A 17,101-nucleotide genomic window follows, 5' to 3' on the forward strand; every position below is an offset into this window, starting at 1 on the left:
AGGAAGATGAGAAACTGAGGGTCTTGAGAAGCTTCCAGAACTTAAGGAGATTTGGCTCAAGCCTGAGAGGGTCATGGGGAACATTGCAGAGGGAGGATCCTGCAGAAAAGAGAGATCTACCCGCCCGCTCTCTGCTTGGAAAAGCGTCTGATCTGCAGAGAGTTCGAGCTAGAAGACCAAAGGTCTCTAGCACGGAGGTATTTAGGAAGAGAGAGAGTTAGAGGTAGCAGGGTCCAGGTCCCAGAAAGCCTTGTGGATGACTCAGAGGGTCTTTAACTTGATCCTCACAACAACCGGGAGACTGTGGAGATATTTTAGGGCTGGATAGATGAGGTCCCTGGGCTTGAGTCCAAGGAAAAGTCTTGCAGTCCTGTACTGGATTAGTTAAAGGGGGCAAAGGGAGGATTTAGGTATATTGAGGAAGTGGCTGTTGCAGTAGTCCAGCCTGGGGAGGACCAGAGCTCTGGAGACAATTAGTTTCTGTGTGAAGGTGAGGAAAGGGAGAATGCTGAAAATGGGCCTCCTTGGCAAGGTCTTTGGTGTGAGGGGAGAAGGAGAGAGAGAAGGAGAGAGAGGAGTCGAAGTTAACACCCATGTTTATTGCCTCACAGGAGGGTGAGGGAGGGGCCCATGGAGGGGAGCCAGAGAGTAGGAGGGAAAGAGGGAGCAGGGGTCCCAATGAAGAATCTCAGTCTTACTGGGATTAAGACAGAGATTGTTTGTAGTGCACCATGCCTGAATATAAGTCAGACCATCAGGAATGAGAGAGGATGAAGAAGGGGAAGTTGAGGGAATCTTGAAGGAGAGTTGCATGTCACATGCATAACAATGGAGGTGAGGAGAGAAGGCAGAGATCAAATGGGCTAGAGGGGTAAATTAGATGTTGAAGAACCACATCGAGAGGATAGAGACCTGAGGGATGCTGCAGGTGGAGAGCGTGATGGGGAGGGAAAAGAGCCAAGTTTAACCTGAGAAGGTCGGTCAGAGAGGAAGGAGGTCCACCAGTCCAGTGCGAGGTCAGTGATGCCAAGGGTATGCCAAGGGTATCACAGAGCTGATTTATAAGGGGGCATGATTGACTGTATCAAAGGCAGAGGAAAGGTCAAGAAAGATCGGAAGCAGAGTTGGAATCGAGATTTGAGAGCAAGCCTTCTCGGTGTTCAGGAGTGAAGTTTCCATGGCTCTGGCTGCTCTGAAGCCAGCCTGGTGTTCATAGAGACAACCAGCATATTAGTGTGGTGGATCAGCGGGGAGATGACCAGCTTCTTTAAGAGTTTGCCCAGGAAGGGGGTAATGGACATAAGGTGGTAGTAAGCCAGGCAGGTGGGGTCAGCAGAAGTCTTTTTAAGGATAGGGCGCACAAAGGAGTGCTTGAAGGGTAGCGGAAAGGAGCCAGTGGCATAGGAGCGATTGCAGAAATCAGCAAAGCTGCAGTAAGGGATGCAATGTTGTCCTTGATAGTTCTGGAGGAGGAGGGGGGCACCTGTTTGGAGGAGAATTTCATAGAGAGGACTTGTCTAGAGCTCTCATCAGAAGGTATGGATGAGAAATGGGAGAGTAGGAGAGAAAGGGTGAGGGGACTGAAGGAGGCCTGAGAGTAGGTGAGAGAGAATGGGGGGGGGCATAGAGGAGAGTAAGGACATGATGTCCTGAGCTTTGGTTATGAAATGAAAGGCCAGTGCAGTGCAGAGTGTCTGGGATGGCAGAGGAGAGGTGGAGACTGCAGAAGGATTGGTGAGTACCTTGCAGATTTTGAACAGTTCCGCCATGTGTTTGGTGAACCAGAGATACAGGCTTGGATATAGGCTTTCTTCTTGAAGCGGATGGAGAGTCTGTATTGCCTTTGGAGCAGGTGGCAGGCCAGACTGTGAGAAAATGTGCTCTAGGCCTGCCACCTCCACTCAACAACTCTGCACATGTGTTTCAGAGAGGCTAGGTCAGAATCATACCAGGTGTTGTGTTTGGAGGCAGGCTTCATGTGGATCCTCATGACAGGGGCAAGGTTGTCCAGAGTGTTAGATATGGAGAGGTGAAGTTGAGGTGAAGTTGAGCAAGGCCTGTGTCAGTGTGAGAGTCAGTAGCTGGAGTGGGAGGGAGAATGACAGTGACACTAAAATCGGCAACAGACACTCACTTCATTGGTTGAATGACTGAGAAGGAAACCGGTTCTACAGGCAGAGGCTTAACCGGGGATCCAAGAGATCCAGGTGAGAAGACAGGAGGGCATGGTCAGACCAGGAGAGGGATGTAGTGAGGGGTTTAGAGATGGGGATGTCTGCTGAGATGAGAGCATCCAAGGTGTGTCTAGCTGAGTGGGTCAGACCAGAGGGCTATGGGTGAGGCTTCTTGTTCGGTAGGGGGTAATTTGGGTGAACCCGGATAGACTTATATTCAGTGCACAGGGCAGGATCAATTCTTGGGTACAATGTATGTCCCAAATGCCACACAGATCCTGAGGACTATGTCCCTACAAATGATCCCTTTGGCCACCAAGATCAGAAACCACAGGGCCCTGGAGTGGTTAGATCTCAGAGTTTCCTGAGGGGAGCCAACGGAAGTGAGGGTCTCGGTCAACTAACACATGATAGTAAGTGCGGTAGTAACGGGATATTTGAGGATATCAAAGTTAATCATAGCTATGAACTGCAGGTTACTAAAATAATACAGGTGATAAGCCTCCAGGGCCCTAATACATCAGTTTGTTTGAACCGGGGAAATGTGCTGTGGAAATTCGGAGCCTAAGCCTTTTATCTTCTTGTGACCTTAACAAGATTCAATTTCCAGAACGAGACCAATGGTAGAAATGTAACATTTACTTTTACTCCCAAATTACTTGAGGAGGACCACAATCCCTTAAATGGCAACTCTAACTATGGTGGGTATTTAAAAGTTGTGTTTCAACCAGATAGATATAGCACAGCAACACTGCGAAAGCTTCAATAAACAAAAAGAAGACCTGGCCCAACTTAAAGCCACTTTGTGGAATTGACCCCATTCCAGTAAATATATATCTTAAAGGGCTGATTGAGAAGGATATAAACCTGAAACTGCTGTCTTGTAACATAAGAGGGCCCTTCCATTTGTCATCCAATCTCGAAACCACAGCCATGTTGACAGATAATAACTGTATATTTTTGCAAGTGGCATGTGGATAATCTGTCTATGGATGGCTATGAGGTGTTCTCCCAAATTGCAAAGCACAATTAGGTAGGGAGGCCCTCGGTGGGTCTGATAATTGCAATCAAGGGGACATGAGGAGTTATATCTAGGCCAGTGCCTGATCTCCCACTGGGGATTCTGGCAGTGACATATCTTCCTCATTGGTTGACCTTGCAATTTTGCTGGTATATTTCTATTGGCATAAGGGGATAGCTGAGTTAAATGGCTTTTTTGGAAACCATTACCATCCTAATCAGGGACTAGCAGGGGCTGCTCCTAATGGCAGGGATATATTGGCAGGAGACGTTCATTCAGACCGTTGTATGTCCAATAATGATAATGAACCATGGGAGACTTTGGCAGGTATGGTTAAGGAAAACCAAAAACAACAATGAGGGAGAATTTGTAATCTATCGCTTGGGTCTGGTTTGTTTGAATGGGAGTTTGGATGCCTCTGATTCATCAATACCAACCTGGAAAAGAGGAGATAGCCTCTCAACCATAGACTATATTTTCATAGACGCCCTAAGATTATCCCCTGTGCATGGAGTGACCATATTGTCCTGCAAGCAGACTTTGATATATCAGTAAGCAAGTTGGCTAAATGGGATTTAATTGACCTTAGAACAGTGGGACAGGGTAATGGGATAAGATGGACAGCCCAGAATATAGGGATCCTTAACAGCAAACTAGTCTCCCTTATGAGTACTAGGACCCTAGAATGGAAACTCCATTCATTTAATCCTACTAGGTTTGACACTTTCCTGGGCCACTTGATTGATAGGTGTAGTACTAATTGTGAGAAACCTGAGGGTATTCTCCCGAGTGGACCTCGAGAATCCCTCACTCAGGTGGCTAGGGAGGGGCCGGCGCTCTCAGCTCCTGACCCTAGGGGTGGACGAGCGAGGGAGGATCACCTGAGTAGGGGAGGATGAGATCCCTAAAATCATTATGGGTTATACTACATATACCTCACTTCCTCCCATTAAAACTATCCTGCCCAGATCCAACAACCCCTCCATGTATAACCAATCCTCCAAGGTCCCAAAGCCGGTTGCACCCAAAAAGTATATGTCCCAGAATTTCTTTTCCCTGTTACTAAACCAAATACTCCCAATCCTTCCTTTCCAAATCCTTCTGGTTTTTCTTTCCCGACCGCCCAGTCTACATGGACTAAACACTACCATTCCCATAATCCCTCCTGTTCCATTCAAGATAACAATCCTGGTCATTCCTGTCTGTCTCACAAATCCTATCAATCTCACCCTTCTAAGTTTATCAAACCCCCTGGTATTAAAACTATAATTCCATATGACACTTTTTCCCCATCTTACTGCGCAGAACACTTAGAAAGTCTACTTTTCACCTTTTCCAACTTGAACACTTTCACTGTAACAGACAAAAGACTAATGATAAACCTGTTTACCTGACAAGGGTCAGGCAGAGTCAGTTAATTGACCTAAATCACACACACCTGACGGCCCTTTCCTTTTCCCACAGGGATAAAAGGTGGAGCATGAAAGCACACAGCGAGCAAGGAAGACCGCACAATGAAACAGCTATCCAGATCCGACAGTTTAAAAGAAGGAGAAAGGCGGCAAATATTGAGAGGCTGATGAGGAGAGACACAGCCTTGCCATTTTCAACAAAACCATGTGATCCCTCGGCTGAAGGAATTGTAAGACTGAGTAAAATAGCCCAAGTGTGCTGCAGCAGATATCAATGGTACACAGAGCTTATCGACCCTGATAAGCCGGAGCGAGGGAGACCCCTGCTTCCGTGGTACCAGCCTTGACTCCAGTAAAGTGGAAAGCCAAGCAGTTCATCACAGTTGGTGAGTCGAGGGGAGAGACAATAAGAACCAGACTGTGGTGAATGAAAATCGCAAAGTGTCAAAGTGGGAGAAGTTCAAATAACTATGAAATTGTAAAGGGGAGACCAGCTGCAAAAGGGGACTGCCACCATGTGGGTGCTGCTGTAAGAAACTCTGGTCGATCCCCGTATGAGTGAAACTACAGATACCAGGAGGCCATAGGAGAGCCGCAAAGATAGGTCAAAGTGGTCATAGAGGAGGTCAAGCAAAATTCCAGTACAGTCAAAAGCCTTTCACCTAAGAACTGTAAAGAAAGCAAGGGATGTGAATCCATTAACATTGAAAGTAAATGTGCATGTGAAATTGGCAAGAGTGAACCCGGAAGAGGTATGCTGATGAGGAGGGGGCAAAGTCTAAAGTCCCAAGAAACAGTGTGTTGGCAAATGTGATCGCGGCCGAGGGCTGTCCAGTGGAACTGTTTAAAAATGACATTAAGATTTGCGCATTAAGGAAAAGCCATAGTGAACCCAGAAGAGGGAAGCTGACATTTGAAAGGGGTCTGAGCCCAAAGGAGGGAGATCCAGGGGTGGAAAGTCACCACCGAAACTTTTACTAAAGAATTGGTTAAAAAGACATTAAGATTTTTTAGGAAATACCTATTGCAAGACAAGGGGAATCAGAGACCGGCCGAGGAAGATCCGAGGGTAGAAACTATCACCCAAATGTCACTGAGAAGGGAACTGTTTTGTGACTTTGTTGAATACAAGTACTGAAGGGCCTGCGTCCAGATGAGGGTGACCCAGGGTGAAGCTGTCAACCTAAAGTAAAACCAGAAAACAAACTTTCATTTTGTTGAAGGAACTTTTGTTTCGTTACTTGAATACATCAGGCCCTCGAAGGCAAGAGACTTGGCCATCGACGGCCCTGATAGCTGTAAGTGGAACTGTCGTCTCATGCTGGGGAAGCTTGAGAGTGTACTGTGTTCCAAGATCCCACCTTACCCCGTGCTCAAATCTTGGGGAAGTGAGATCCAAGCTACTGCATCCTGACATATTATTTGTGAAAACTTCTTTCTTTTCTTGCAAACTATCCCACAGCCTTTTTGTATTAGTTGTAAGGTTTGGAAATAGGTTTCTTGGTATAGGCCCTTTTTATTTGACACAACGCAACTAGGATTGCCTTATTTTCATTTGATGGTAGACGCTTGCTCCCATCTTAGATTTAGGTTTAGATGAGCTGTTTTTCCATTCTACATACAGTTTAATAAACACCCTTGAATTGTGATCACTTGGGTCTGTGTTTACTGTTGCCACCATGAGTTCCTTACATAATCCTAGTACGAGGTTTGGCACATCATGTCACAGACACAGGCATATCTTTAATTAACAGCTGGCCTGTGTAAAAGCATCCATGCATCGATCTGTGTGGTCGATTTGCTGATCTAATTGGGACCAAATACAAAAACAAATAGAATTAGACGCATTAAACAAAGGTATACAAACTGTTGTAGGTCCAAAAAAGCAGCGGTGCTGCAAAATGATGCAGAAACTATGCTATGTAACCTAGTGAAAAGGGATTTAGGGCATTCTGGGTGCTGATCAATGGTCAAGAGCTTTCTATCGTTGTTAGTCAATTGAATGTGGTCTCAGAAAACCAATGGGCTGACTTTATTTTCAATTTGTACGGGGTTAACTGGGGGGGTCCGAATGAGGAAAGCAACTGTCTGTGTCCATGCTGGGCCAGGGAGTGACAGTCAACTATTTACTCTGAGGTGGTGTTGGGGCTTATTAAAAGAGCAAAAACCTCCCGGGGCGACAGGCCCAAACGGTTTTACCAGTAACACCTTTAATGGTCATCCAATCGTTTGGGCCCATGTCCTCACCATGCCTTTTAAGAGAATTGTGAAAAATGGAGACCTCCCGATATCTTGGCAAACCGCTTATGTTGTCCCTATATTTAAATGCATGGAAAGAGATCAGGCTAGGAATTACCGCCATATTGCCTTAATAGATGCAGACTGCAAAAGTTTTGCCCCCATATTGTTGGTTCACTCAAATGAGTGGATGAACACAACATACTGACTAAATAAACTTCAGACAGGGATTTGGACAGGTCATTTTATGAACCTGAATGGTCTGGTTATGAGGGCGCTACAGGAAACAACATGGAGAAAGTATGGTGGAGACATCTATGTGGCCTCAATTGACCTCTCGACAGCATTCGACTGCGTTATCCGGAGCTGCCTGTGGTCTAAGCTTGAGAAGTGGGGGCTGCCAGGGGCTCTGCTGCGGCTAGTTATGGCTCTATATGATAATGGAGGGATCAGTGTTAGACTTAGGGCCTGATCACGACTTTGGCGGTAACACCGGTGGTATTACCGCCAGCGGTATTAGCCCTACCGCCGAACTCCCCGGCGCTAATAGCGTCAGATCATGAGTTCGGCGGTAATGTAATTCCCCATTCCCCATTGAGCCCATTCGGGAATGCCCCATTCCCTATTGGGCTCAATGGGGAAAATTCGCGCTCTTACCGCCGGCGGATTTACTGCCGGTGGTAATATCACGAATTTTCGGCGGATTTCCCCCAGCCAAGAGCTGGGGCGAAATCCGCTGAAGTCCTGATTTGATGGACCCTTAAATCTGGCGGTAATAGCGCGACCGCCGGATTTAAGGGTTACCGCCAAAGTCGTGATGAGGCCCTTAATCTTGAAGGGAATTAGTCAAGCAGGATTCCAACTTGGGCTCGTTTTAGACAGGGGTGTGCTCTTGCCCCCTGTCTCTTCAACCTATATGTATCCGATATTGGGGACTGTTTGACTGAAGTGGGTTTGGTTACCACGAAATTGGGTGAGTTGCTTATCCCATGGCTGGTATACCCACACGGTTTTCTACTCCTCGACTGCACCAAAGGGGGCCTTCAACGCTTAATTAAAACATTTGCAAAATAGGAAGAAGAGAATGGGCTGATTGTGTATTGGTGCTGTCGATGGGATGGAAAAAGTAAAGGCAGAGTTGGAGTATGCAAAGGGTTTCTATTGATTAGACTTCTAGTGTGCTTTATTTGGGGTTCCCTCTCTTGGCTCAGTCTTCGGGGACCAGACTTTGCACCTTCCTCAGACAGAAAGATATAACTCTTTCCAATCAAACGACTAAACTAGAGTAAAGATTCAAGCGATTTTCCATCAAATTCTAGATCTGCTTCTATGAGGGCAAGGCTGTGCCTACACTCATATATGGGATGGAACTACATTATCTCGAATTGGGGAAATTATGGCAAACGTTAGAGGGAGGGCTGTGGAGACGGACGCTTAAGCTACCCAACTCCATTCCATCAGCGGCAATGGGAATATCATCCTTGGAGGCCCGGCTGACATGGAGTAGTCCGTTTTCCCTTTAAATGGTGGCCATCGGGAGCGGACGCGCTGGGAACAGAAGTGTTCCCAGCTCGTTCGCTTCCAAGACCAGAAGAAAATAGAAGGTAAGTGGGGTTGGGAGGGGATGGGGAGGAAGAAAAAAAAAAAAACAACGTACCGCTGTCTCCGGCGGGGGACGATGGAAGCCTCCAGCCGTGTGGAGGCTTGGAACGAGTCTCCACTCGGCTGGAGATTTCCATCATCCCCCGCCGGAGACCGCGGGATAGAAGGTAAGTGGGGTGGGGAGGGAGGAGGTCGGAGGGAGGAGGGAGGAAAGGCTGGAGAAAAAAAAAATCTTACCTGAGTCCCCGGCGGGGGACGAAGGAAGCCTCCAGCCATGGGGAGGCTCGGAGCGGGGATGGCCCCGCTTCGAGCCTCCTCATTGGCTGAGGGGCTGCCACGCCCCCCGCCGAGGACAAGGCAGCTAGAATCCCGGCCGAGAATCGAAGGATTCTCTTCCGGGTAATGACCCTGCGAGAGCCAATCAGAATGCTTATTGCATTCTGATTGTCTCTCGCCGGGTACTAATGTGTGATATTGTCCAAAATTGTGCAATAATGTTATCTGTGATGAAGATGTATTCATCCCATAGGATTTGGTTTTATAAGTGTTAGATTGTGCGATTTTGTCTATAACTGTGCAATAATGCTATTTGTGTTGAATTGAGATGCATTCACTTGTTTTAGTACTTAGGTTTTATTAGTGTTAGATCATGTGATATTTTGGAAAACTGTGTAATAATGTTTTTATTTCATATGTTTCATTATTGAATGTTCTAAAGGTTTCTTTTGTAAACCATACACAATAATACAAAAAAATAAAGAATGTAAAGAATGGTGAGGGAAAGAGAGTTACAGAGGCTGGGGACAAGTCCAGAGGCTGCATCAAGAGAGTCAAGGTGAATATTGAAGTCTCTGAGGAAAAGATGTTTGGAGGTGGAGGTCAGGAGAGATGAGATGAGGTCAGACCACGCCAAAAGGAAGAGGGAGAACAGACCAGAGGGTCCTGTAGATGGCTGCAAGGGTTAGCAAGAGGATTGGAGAGACACCAAGCCTGCAGACGAGGCATTTGAAGGAAGAGTAGGTTTGAGTGGGTATGATAGTAGCAGGGACCCATTCCGGGAAGATCAGGACCACTCTGCCCCTAAGCCGGTTAGGCCTGCGCTTAGAGAGGCTCTTGTAGCCCTCCAGGAGGGAGGAGTGTGCACTAAATAGTGACAGAGCTGGCAGTGAACCATGTGAGAACGAGGATGTCAAAGTCGACGTTTTCAAGGAGGTGGCAGACGTCAGAGGAATGTTTAGCGACAGAGCGAGTGTTGAGGGTAGCTGGTTGCCACCTTTGAAGATCTTCCGATGAGCGGTACAGTGATGTGGTCGCCCATCAGTGGTGGTGAAGGGGCCGGAGGGATGGAAAAAGGAGGAGTGGCAGAGGGAGGGAGTAATGAGAGATGGAAGAAGGAGGAGGTTAGGCTGAGAGCCCTGGGCCATGACAGTGACTTTCTGGTAGATATTAATGAAGCCCTTAGATGATGTGAAGTGTGCTAAGAGTACTTCCCATCAGGTTCCACCATTAATAGTCGAGAATGAGAAAGGGGAGAGGACTAAGACCATATGGGGAATCCAAAGGCCCATACAGGGAACGACAAAGAGGATGTAGGTGACAGTCTGTCTAGAAGAAGCATTGACGTAGGTGTCAGCGATTGGCAGGCCTGAATTGGAGACCAGGAGATCTTTCATGAATGTTTCCCTTACAGACTTCGAAAGAGAGATAGGATAGGTGACAGAGTAGCAGTTAGAGTAGATGGGTGAGATGGAGAGCACCATGGAGGAGGGGGAGAGCAGAGATGTAGAAAGGGCAAGAAAGAGAGGGAAAGAGAGACTGCACAATGCACGACAATCTCACCAGGCGGTGTATCAGGAAGACAGCACAGATGAATCAGGTGAACAAGAAAGGATGTCTAGACCAATGAAGATAGTCCTCAGTCAGGCAGAGTGTGAGCTCTTACTCTTGGAGAAGGCAGAACTTTACAGTGTTGGCAGCCCACATCCAAAGTTTGAATAACCGCAATTCATAAACTATCTGACAAGTATCCATCCACTAGCCAACTGGTGATCTGATATCTCATTTTATGTGTATGCAAGCAAAACCCTAGAGCTGTTTTCAGTGCAGGGTATTCTCCAGCTGCTGCTCCCCCATACTCTCCACTTGCATCCACTGCCACCTATGCCCAGAGGCCCTTGTGGTCTCTAGCTATAGTCATAATTATTATGCGACTCTTGTTAAGTTTTATGGGTTTGCCTGTGTCAGCTACTGGCAGCCTATCTTCTGATGTTCAGTGTCTGCCACCAGCTCCTTCCTCAGGCCCTCGCTCTCTGCTCCCGGGTGATTGAGCACTCATCAGCCTCCCTCCAATGTTCTGTGACCACACAGGCCCTGAGCGCACCATCGCTGAATTTCCTTTCACCGGCCTACCTACGGCATCAAAGGTTAGGCTGCCTCCATTGCTGGTATTCAATGATCAGAGAGAATATGTGGGCTGTCTGACTTGCTGTTGAAAGAAAATGGACCCTGTAATAACATTGCCCATCTGCAAGGGATGACTCTTGTCTGGTGCTAGTAGAAACTTGGACTCAATTAGGCCTTCCCTCATCTCAAACTGAAATTAAATATTTTCCTGGCTGGGCAATTCTTTGCACATGAGGTAAACGCTGGTGAATGGGAGTAGGGGTCAAGCACGTGTGGCTAGTGCTATGGGGATGAGGGAAGTGCTTGCTTTGTTCCATGGACCATGGGATAGAGAGGCTGAGGTGGGCTGTACTTATCATTTTTTCTGAATACCAAACCTTGACATATATATCGGATGCAGTGATGCTCTGGTATATCCTATATACTGGAGACCAAATTTGTAATGTTGGTGCAGACCAAGGCGGTAATGGCTGTTATCTTCCAACACACAATTTATGGAATGTGCGGGAAAAGAGGGCACATTATGATGGTTCTTACATTCATATTGCGCCCTCTGTTTCCCCTGAGGTACATATCTATGCACTTAACACTCAGTACAGTCTGCTGCATGCGGACAATGTGGACCGTCTGGTTTGGTGGTCCCTCTTTTGGCCAGGAGACCAAAGTGATTATGGATTTACATAACTTAGTGTGAGTGGTTAACACAGGCACACATCCATCCTTCTCGACTTCAGCACATACAGAATTGTGTTCTTACATTATGGGTTAACACAAAATGTGGGGCTCCTCTGAAAAAAGGATACTCCAATCATCCCAACTAACAGATATAAAGCCTCATTTGCGACAAGTTCTGGCTCGCCACCCCAGACTTCATTGCAATATTATTACAAACACCAGTGCAAAGTACAAGAGACAAACTTCATACCCCACAGCTTGTAATGATTGTAAAGGGTGCAGGCAATTCGCAAAGAATTGGGCCCTTACTCCTCCCAACTCCCTACACAGGTACCCTTCTAGGTTTTCATGATCAAACACGTGTAGCCGTGACAAAACCTTGGCATATATTTCATTATTTGTGCCACCACTCTCTTAAAAATGCAGACATATTTCCAACAGCCTCTCATAAACATATGTGGGATGCGTTTTACATTTCATAGTTGCAGGTTGAAAGACAATTTCTAAACCATATGTGTGGATAGACACATTTCGAAAGAGCGAGAAGTCGATTAGTTACATATTGCCTGAATCATGTAGCAAACTTGATTCCAATGGATGTACCAATAGGCAGCAACTGAGCAAATTCAAAATGTTCTTTTTACATGACCAACATAGGCTAAGAACGCGCAAATCCATACAGCGTGGAGCAGATGCAGTGATAAGGCATAGACGTATATATGGGATAAAGTGCCCCCTAGCGTACATTATAAGAATATTGCAAGTCACTGAAGTGTTCCATGACCATATAGAGGAAAGAGAGGTCCAAGAACTCTGAGGTGACTTGTGATATCCGTTTTACGTATGCTAGGCGGTTTGTTATTTATTTTAATAAATGGTCAAACACTGTCATCCCCTTTAATACCTGGCATCTTGCTTAATCTAATGTACAGGATCCTCCATTTGCTAACACGTATAATCAATGTAGAATCTGTTTTAATTTTTAAAAAAAAGAGCTATTATGCAGCTTCTAATGTGTTACTGAAAAATACGTTAAGCAGTTTAATTAAATGCATGAAAACAGATTTCTCTTTAAAATAAGTAATAACATATACAGATTCTTGCTCACACGTGTTAAACTCCTGCACTGCACAAATTAAACATTCTACCATAAACATTTCCTTGTGAACTAATGGCTATTAAGTGTCACAAAGATCTATTTTACAAGCAAGGAGCTTGTCCCACCTTTAATTAAATGCTGCAGTTAACGCTGGAATTCTGATATGTGCTGTAATTGGTTATTTATAACACGCTTAATAACCAGAGGTTTCAAAACGCAGACCCAGGGATCAAACCTCTGTTGCTGGGCATCGTCTAGTTTCCAAAGCGAGCATGTTGCCCCTGAGCTATCCTCCCGAGACAAATTGTGACACCACATCAACTTAAGACTGATAAATGATTACAGAGCAGCTGTGATGTCATTTTCTTATCACAGGTCAGTTGTGAAGTCACAAGTAGCTTGTAATAAAACTTTTTACCAGACTTTTATATGAAAATGTCAGGCTGCCCTGCATTATATAAAGATTTAAAATAGGGTCAAGACGATTGGTTATTTAGTTTACATAAAATGTGAATAAAGTTGAGCGTCACCTGAAGATGTGATATGCTGTACATCACAAACAGGTTAACAAAACGTTCCCACTAATAAAACGAGCATAAAAGCAAAAAGGAAAATATAACATAAAAGAAAAACACAAAATAGAAATGTAACCTAAAAACAGAATGTCAGTTCGGTAAATAGAATTTGTAGAACTATCTAAATTATCCATATGTTGGAATTAGCCAATTGAACACATTTGCTTACAAAATATGATGAATCGTGTCTCAGATCACTTGACACAAGCAAGGGAAATCAATTCATGCCAGTCTGCAATCTCCTCCCTAATTGACAGTAGGAGTTTCCCTGATAGCACTGGGGGCTACCATCCCCATTCTGTGTAGCATTGCAACTTTCATGTTGCCCCCTCATACCAAATGGTTCTGGCATCATCACCATAACAATGGCTTGTATTTTATATAGCACTTACTGGCACTGTTTTGCAATGTTTCTGTGCTGTAATAATGCCATTGGGAGGACAGAGCAGGGGCTGGAGAGGACAGCTCAGGGGCAACAAGCAAGATGACACAGAGCACCACAGGTTCAATCCCTGGGTCCGTGCTTAGAAACTTCTGGGTATTAAGCGCATTATAAATAATCTGTCATATCATATGCTGTAATTGCAGATGATGTTATAGCATAGTAATAATAGATGCTACAATTAACCAACTTAATGTTACTAAATGTCCCTGACCATGCAATGAATTTCCCCGGAAATGTCCTGCAACTTGTCACCATGCTGGATGGCTGCATCCAACATCTGCTGCTCCCACGCAGTCTCACCCGCATGTAAAAGTCCACCACATGTGTGTGGCGGATGGCAGTGGGATGCTGGGGTGCAGGCCCTTTGTAGTGGGACCCCTGTCATTGACTGCAGCTCTGCAATGCACCACTGGATATCAGTCCCAGAATCTGACCCCAACTCATGGGAGTGCGATCTTGCAGCCATAGCAACCACAGATGTGGGGCAGACCACTGACTGGACCCGTGAAACCTGGTTCACCTCTGCAGACTCAATGGCCCCATACGACCTGCCCATTGGGCCAGCCTCCCGGTCCCTCAATGAGTCATCCACATCTGGTTCTGCAATGTCACTTGCAGAGTCAGAAGAGTCCAAAGAATCAGGAGCATGACTGATGATCGTCTGTAGCACCTGGGGATGTTCATGACGTATGACACCACGGCCTCCACTAGTGGACTCCTCCTCCTCCTCCTCTTCCTTTGCATCCAATGGATAAACCACAGCACTATGAGTCATGAGTATCTTGACAAACATGCACATGTGCATTAAAATGCAAAAAAAACACAAAATGGTTGGATACAGACATGCATCATAAATCCTGAATTTGCACACAGAGCCGTGAATCACAGATAAATGGTATTAGCTGAAATACCCAGTCATATATTCACTGATCCCCACATATGTGCTTTTCATGTCAGACTGGTAATTTCAGTGTAGAGCTCCACGATCAAAGTGTCAATTCCAAAATGCACATTCATGACATGCAAGGAAGACAGGTACACACATTGGTGTCATTCATCCCCAAACTCTTTCACATGGGTTGTCTTCAAAGAGTTTAATAGGAGAGTACATGACTGTTGTTAGGGCCCATCCCCGTTTTAGCACGTGAAATACAAATAAATAGACACACCCCAATGGGGAATGAGACTAAGAGAACAGGTTGCGAGAGTTAGTCTTTTTATCAAGAATTGGCATCCAGAGAACTCTGCTGCCCGAGAGCGTTCTGGCAAACATTACAATTACATCAGTTTATCAAGGAAAAAAATTGTCATCAATGACATCATGATATAAGGGATTTCACAGACACAGGATTGGATAAACAGTTAGGTAACATATGTGGTTTTAGGCTCTGCTCCCTCGGATTGGCTGTTCGGTTGGCGGGAGGGGGAGCGTCACGAGGTCCGTTCGTCTGTGTCCAGGCGGGGTGAGGGTCTGGTCGCTGTCTAGCATGGTGGCCCCTAACTAAGCTAACATGAAATACTACCATTAGTCATGCACTAAATAATAGTCACTACTGCTCTTTGGAACGAGTCATCATAAACATATAAGTTGTATACATATGACTACACCATCATTTATTTAAGACTTATATGGAGTACCGGGCTCAGGGGTCTAGACAGGTGTGATTACATTGACCTTGGGGTGGGTCTGAGTACATCAAATAAACTAGGGGGCATGCTGACGTCTTGTTAGTTCTGGGGTGCAATTTACTGCAACAAAGGTCTGATTTTAGTTGGAGGCACACTGGGGTGGGCTACATGGCAGGGTCGCGTGTCTGGCACATCAAGAGAATACCTTGCAGGGACACAGGGTTATACTGGCAGTAATTTTCCAACAGCGATGGTGAGGGGGCAAGGGAGGTTTGTGGAGTTGGATGAGCTGCAAGGCCTGGCTCAGCCCGGTTCACACACGGGACAATGATCTCAGAGGAAGGGCGAGATATTACATTTGTTTTTGTTGCAATTGCCTCCGGCCCAAGCGTGAGAATGGAGCTGCAAAACTTTCAGACACATGAGAAAAGGTGGGGGCCCTATGCGTGGTGTGCGCGGCACTGCTAAGGGGAGAGAAGCCTTTTTGTATTATCGCAATGAGGCCTAGTTAAAAAAGATGGAGTCGAGGGTGCACAAAATGGATGCCAAGTGTCTCTGCAACAGCCCCACCTACACCATCGTAAACATAAAGGTTGTTCGTTAACATAAGGGCAATGGAGGCATCCCCCACTGTTGGTCGAGCAAGTGATGCACATTGTACTGAATGCATGAGGTGGGCCCAAAACGACCCCTCGCTCCCACACACTGTCCACCTTCGAATGATGACACATCATCAGATCATTCAGTCTATGTTTTGAGTAGTGTTGCCCCATGCAATATAAACTTTAAGTACTTTCAACATAACGCCTGCAACACAGATCAGTGGTCTGTGGACACGCAAACCCCGGCAGGCTAGTCACAACACAGTGTGTCAGTACAGACAGCTTGGAAATACATCCAGACAAGTTGTTCCATAGGAGCAGGGGACAGAACAAGCATGCACCTCAGCAGCAACTGCTGTGTTTAAATATTTTATATGGCATGTACCTGATGTACAATGGCAATTGACTGGGCCCATTAGTGTGGCAATGGTTCATTGGTGTTGAGGAGGTATCATATGATATGATATGATAGTATATTTATACAGCACCTATACACAATGTGTTTCAAAGCGCTTCAAGCAAGGGCGGGAACAAGTGAAAATACAATGACATTCTTACAGGCCATGAAAAGTAAGGATGTGAATTTAACTATTGTACTCGGCCTGACGACATTTCAGATAGTGCAAGAGCTAAGACATAGATAAGGAAGGGAGGGAGAGGGTGGGAAGGTAATGGAAACAGACAGGTGACTCCCGTACTAGGCCTGACAACATCTCTGGTAGAGCCAGAGAAAAACAAAAGGTGAGGGAGAGGGGTGTGGAAAGGGAGGGAACAAAACAAGTGACTATTGTACTAGGCTTGATGACATTTCACATTTAAGATAGTGCTGGAGAGGGGATAAGTAAGGGGAAAGGGGAGGATACAGACGAGGTTGCTATCATACTAGGTCCAGGGACAATTCTGATAAAGTAAGTGCATAGAAGAAAGTAAGAGGAGGAAGGGTGGAGATAGGAAAAGGGAGAAAGGGAGAGGAAGAGAGACCAAAGAGTAACAGTCAAAAGGAGTGGAGAAACAAGAGGAGAGAACGAATACAATTGCAGAAGTCAGTAGTAACTTAATGTTGCAAGCCCGGATACAAGATGAAGATGGAAACAGCATGAATCAGGGCTACCATGAGTACAAGATGCAAGGAAGTCAAGCATGAGAGTTGAGAAAGGGTGACGCACCGTGAATAAATGAAGTCCATAAAAGTCAAATCCGGCATTGGCTACAAGACGGTGATGGTG

Source organism: Ambystoma mexicanum, chromosome 7q (genome assembly GCF_040938575.1).
Source record: "Ambystoma mexicanum isolate Mex_15411 chromosome 7q, UKY_AmexF1_1, whole genome shotgun sequence".
Taxonomy (NCBI): domain Eukaryota; kingdom Metazoa; phylum Chordata; class Amphibia; order Caudata; family Ambystomatidae; genus Ambystoma; species Ambystoma mexicanum.